Source organism: Arachis hypogaea, chromosome 5, assembly GCF_003086295.3.
Source record: "Arachis hypogaea cultivar Tifrunner chromosome 5, arahy.Tifrunner.gnm2.J5K5, whole genome shotgun sequence".
NCBI lineage: Eukaryota > Viridiplantae > Streptophyta > Magnoliopsida > Fabales > Fabaceae > Arachis > Arachis hypogaea.
Window position 1 is genome coordinate 82,070,425 of NC_092040.1, and position 5,711 is coordinate 82,076,135.

At 41.1% G+C, this 5,711-nt stretch overlaps 1 non-coding gene across 1 annotated transcript; it reads right to left on the reverse strand.

Moving 5' to 3' along the window:
* Positions 1 to 400: 400 nt before the first annotated feature.
* On the reverse strand, positions 401 to 508 carry LOC112804171 (small nucleolar RNA R71). Its single transcript, XR_003202790.1, has one exon. It is a non-coding gene; the product is annotated as a small nucleolar RNA R71 (small nucleolar RNA).
* Between the last annotated feature and the right edge of the window lie 5,203 nt (positions 509 to 5,711).

Here is a 5,711-nt window from a genome sequence, read left to right on the forward strand (position 1 = left end):
AGCCGAAAACAACAACAATGCCAACAATGCAAGGAAAGTGCTGGGTGACTTTACTGCACCTACTCCCGACTTCTATGGGAGAAGCATCTCTATCCCTGCCATTGGAGCAAACAACTTTGAGCTTAAGCCTCAATTAGTTTCTCTAATGCAACAGAATTGCAAGTTCCATGGACTTCCATTGGAAGATCCTCATCATTTTTTAGCTGAATTCTTGCAAATCTGTGACACTGTCAAGACCAATGGGGTTGACCTTGAGGTCTACAGACTTATGCTATTCCATTTGGCTATAAGAGACAGAGCTAGGATATGGTTGGACTCACAACCTAAAGAAAGCCTGAACTCTTGGGAAAAGCTAGTCAATGCCTTCTTGGCAAAGTTCTTTCCACCTCAAAAATTGAGTAAGCTTAGAGTGGAAGTCCAAACCTTCAGACAGAAGGAAGGTGAATCCCTCTATGAAGCTTGGGAAAGATACAAACAATTGATCAGAAAGTGTCCTTCTGACATGCTTTCTGAATGGAGCATCATAGGTATCTTCTATGATGGTCTATCTGAACTGTCCAAGATGTCATTGGACAGCTCTGCTGGAGGATCTCTTCATCTGAAAAAGACGCCTGCAGAAGCTCAAGAACGCATTGAAATGGTTGCAAATAACCAATTCATGTACACTTCTAAAAGGAATCCTGTGAACAATGGGACGAATCAAAAGAAAAAAGTTCTTGAGATTGATACTCTGAATGCCATATTGGCTCAGAACAAAATATTAACTCAGCAAGTCAATATGATTTCTCAAGGTCTGTCTGGAATGCAAGCTGCACCAGGCAGTACTAAGGACGCTTCATCTGAAGAAGAAGCTTATGATCCTGAGAACCCATCAATGGAAGAGGTGAATTACATGGGAGAACCCTATGAAAACACCTATAATCCTTCATGGGGAAATCATCCAAATCTCTCATGGAAGGATCAACAGAGACCTCAACAAGGTTTCAACAACAATAATGGTGGAAGAAATAGGTTTAGCAATAGCAAGCCTTTTCCATCATCTTTTAAGCAACAGACAGAGAATTCTAAGCATAGCCACTCTGACTTAGCAACCATGGTCTCTGATCTAATCAAAACCACTCAACGTTTCATGACTGAAACAAGATCCTCCATTAGAAACTTGGAGGCACAAGTGGGTCAGCTGAGTAAGAAAGTTACTGAACTCCCTCCTAGTACTCTGCCAAGCAATACAAAAGAGAATCCAAAAGGAGAGTGCAAGGCCATCAACATGGCCGAACCTGGAGAGGAGAAAGAGGCAGTGAGCGCCACTAAGAAAAACCTCAATGGACGTCCACTGGCCTCCAATGTATTCCCTAATGAGGAACCATGGGAATCTGAGGCTCACACTGAGACCATAGAGATTCCATTGGATTTACTTCTGCCATTCATGAGCTCTGATGAGTATTCTTCCTCTGAAGAGGATGAAGATGTCACTGAAGAGCAAGTTTCTAAATACCTTGGAGCAATCATGAAGCTAAATGACAAGTTATTTGGTAATGAGACTTGGGAGGATGAACCCCCTTTGCTCACCAAAGAACTGGATAACCTGACTAGGCAGAAATTACCTCAAAAGAGACAGGACCCTGGAAAGTTCTCAATACCTTGTATAGTAGGCACCATGACCTTTAAGAAGGCTCTGTGTGACCTAGGGTCAAGCATAAACCTCATGCCTCTCTCTGTAATGGAGAAGCTAGGCATCTTTGAGGTGCAAGCTGCAAGAATCTCACTAGAGATGGTAGACAATTCAAGAAAACAAGCTTATGGACTTGTAGAGGATGTTCTGGTAAAGGTTGAAGACCATTACATCCCTGCTGATTTCATAGTCCTAGAGACTGGAAAGTGCATGGATGAATCCATCATCCTTGGCAGACCCTTCCTAGCCACAACAAAGGCTGTGATTGATGTTGACAGAGGAGAATTGATCATTCAAGTGGATGAAGAATCCTTCGTGTTTAAGGCTCAAGGATACCCCTCTGTAACCATGGAGAGGAAGCATGAAGCGCTTCCCTCAAAACAGAGTCAAACAGAGCCCCCACAGTCAAACTCTAAGCTTGGTGTTGGGAGGCCACAACCAACTTCTAAGTTTGGTGTTGAACCCCCACATTCAAACTCTAAGTTTGGTGTTGGGAGGTTCCAACATTGCTCTGAGTATCTGTGAGGCTCCATGAGAGCCCACTGTCAAGATACTGACAATAAAGAAGCGCTTGTTGGGAGGCAACCCAATGTTATATTTATCTATTTTCCTTTGTTATTTTGTATAGGTTGATGATCATAGGAAGTTACAAAATCAATTGAAAAAGCAAAAACAGCATGAAAAACAGAAAGAAAAACTGCACACCCTGGAGGAAAAACTTGTTGGCGTTTAAACGGCAGTAAGGGCAGCAAATGGGCATTTAACGCCCAGTCTGGCACCATTCTGGGCGTTTAACACCAGAAAGGGGCACCAGACTGGCGTTAAACACCAGGAAGGGGCAAGAAGCTGGCGTTAAACACCAAAAATGGGCACCAACCCAGCGTTTAACGCCAGAATTGGCAGAAAGAGCATTTTTGCTCGCCACTTGGTGCAGGGATGAATTTTCTTTGACACCTCAGGATCTGTGGACCCCACAGGATCCCCACCTACCCCACCACTCTCTCTCTTCTTCACCCATTCACCAATCACCTCAACACCTCTTCCCCAAAAAAACCCCTCACCTATTAAATCCCACTATTCTCTTCACCACTCACATCCATCCTTCATAAAACCCCACCTACCTCACCATTCAAATTCAAACCACTTTCCCTCCCAAACCCACCCATACATGACCGAACCCTACACCCCCTCTCCACTCCTATATAAACCCATCTTCACTCCTTCATTTTCACACAACCTAAACAATACTTCTCCCCCTTGGCCGAACCACAAAGCAACCTCCATCTCCTCTATTTCTTCTTCTTCTACTCTCTTCTTTCTTCTTTTGCTTGAGGACGAGCAAACCTTCTATGTTTGGTGTGGTAAAAGCATTGCTTTTTGTTTTTCTATAACCATTTATGGCATTTAAGGCCGGAGAAACCTCTAAAAAGTGGAAATGGAAGGCAAAAGCTTCCACCTCCGAGTCATGGGAGATGGAGAGATTCATCTCAAGGGTGCATCAAGATCACTTCTATGAAGTTGTGGCCATGAAGAAGGTGATCTCCGAGGTCCCTTTCAAACTCAAAAAGGGTCAACTTTGATCAAAGGTTGGACCAAGTCCTCATGGATACCACTAAGAAAAGGATGGAGCAAACAAGAGATCCCACTCATGGACATGAGGAGATTCCTCATCATTAAATCCCTGAGATGCCTCAAGGGATGCACTTTCCTCCACAAAATTATTGGGAGCAAATCAACACCTCCCTAGGAGAATTGAGTTCCAACATGGGACAACTAAGGTTGGAGCACCAAGAACATTCCATCCTCCTCCATGAAATTAGAGAAGATCAAAGAATCATGAGAGAGGAGCAACAAAGGCAAGGAAGAGACATTGAGGAGCTCAAGCACTCCATAAGATCTTCAAGAGGAAGAACAAGCCGCCATCACTAAGGTAGACCCGTTCTTTAATCTCCTTGTTCTTTATTTTTCTGTTTTTCAAATTTTCATGCTTATGTTTATCTATGTTTGTGTCTTATGATCATTAGTGTCTTAGTGTCTATGCCTTAAAGTTATGAATGTCCTATGAATCCATCACCTTTCTTAAATAAAAAAATGTTCTTAATTGAAAAAGAGAAGAATTGCATGAATTTTGAATTTTATAGCAGATTAATTATTTTGATGTGGTGGCAATACTTTGTTTTCTGAATGTATGCTTGAACAGTGCATATGTCTATTGAATTTGTTGTTCATGAATGTTGGCTCTTGAAAGAATGATGAAAAAGGAGACATGTTACTGAGGATCTGAAAAATCATAAAAATGATTCTTGAAGCAAGAAAAAATAGTGAATACAAAAAAAAAGAGAGAGAAGAAAAAGAAAAAAATAAAATCATGATCCAAGGAAAAAAGAGTGTGCTTAAGAACCCTGGACACCTCTAATTAGGGACTCTAGCAAAGCTGAGTCACAATCTAAAAAGGTTCACCCAGTTATGTGTCTGTGGCATGTATGTATCCGGTGGTAATACTGGAAGACAGAGTGCTTTGGGCCACGGCCAAGACTCATAAAGTAGCTGTGTTCAAGAATCATCATACTTAACTAGGAGAGTCAATAACACTATCTGGATTCTGAGTTCCTATAGAAGCCAATCTTTCTGAATTTCAAAGCATAGAGTGAGATGCCAAAACTGTTCAGAGGCAAAAAGCTAAAAGCCCCGCTCATCTAATTAATACTGATCTTCATAAATGTTTTTGGAATTCATTGCATATTCTCTTCTTTTTATCTTATTTGATTTTCAGTTGCTTGGGGACAAGCAACAATTTAAGTTTGGTGTTGTGATGAGCGGATAATTTATACGCTTTTTGGCATTGTTTTTAGTATGTTTTTAGTATGTTTTAGTTAGTTTTTATTATATTTTTATTAGTTTTTATTTAAAATTTACTTTTCTGGACTTTACTATGAGTTTGTGTGTTTTTCTATGATTTCAGGTATTTTCTGGCTGAAATTGAGGGACTTGAGCAAAAATCTGATTCAGAGGCTGAAAAGGACTGCAGATGCTGTTGGATTCTGACCTCCCTGCACTCGAAGTGGATTTTCTGGAGCTAAAAAAACTTAATTGGCGCGCTCTTAATTGCGTTGGAAATTAGACATCCTGGGCTTTCCAGCAATGTATAATAGTCCATATTTTGCCCGAGATTTGATGGCCCAAACAGGCGTTCTAAAGCAGCTCAAGAATTCTGGCGTAAAACGCCGGAACTGGCACAAGAATGGGAGTTAAACGCCCAAACTGGCACAAAAGCTGGCGTTTAACTCCAAGAAAAGTCTCTACACATGAAAGCTTCAATTCTCAGCCCAAGCACACACCAAGTGGGCCCAGAAGTGGATTTTTATGTCATTTACTCATCTTTGTAAACCCGAAGCTACTAGTTCTCTACAAATAGGACCTTTTTCTATTGTATTATACATCTTTTGATCACTTTAGATCTTAGGATCATCTTTGGACGTCTAGTTCTTAGATTATGGGAGGCTGGCCATTCGGCCATGCCTAGACCTTGTTCTTATGTATTTTCAATGGTGGAGTTTCTACACACCATAGATTAAGGTGTGGAGCTCTACTGTACCTCGAGTATTAATGCAATTACTATTGTTCTTCTATTCAATTCAGCTTATTCTTGCTCTAAGATATTCATTCGCACCCAAGAACATGATGAATGTGATGATTATGTGACGCTCATCATCATTCTCACTTATGAACGCGTGCCTGACAACCACTTCCGTTCTACAAGCAAACAAGGCTTGAATGTTTATCTCTTGGATTTCTTAATCGGAATCTTCGTGGTATAAGCTAGAATTGATGGTGGCATTCAAGAGAATCCAGAAGGTCTAAACCTTGTCTGTGGTATTCTGAGTAGGATTCAAGGATTGAATGACTGTGACGAGCTTCAAACTCCTGAAGGCTGGGCATTAGCGACAGACGCAAAAGAATCACTGGATTCTATTCCAACCTAATTGAGAACCGATAGATGATTAGCCTACTGTGACAGAGCGCGTTGAACATTTTCACT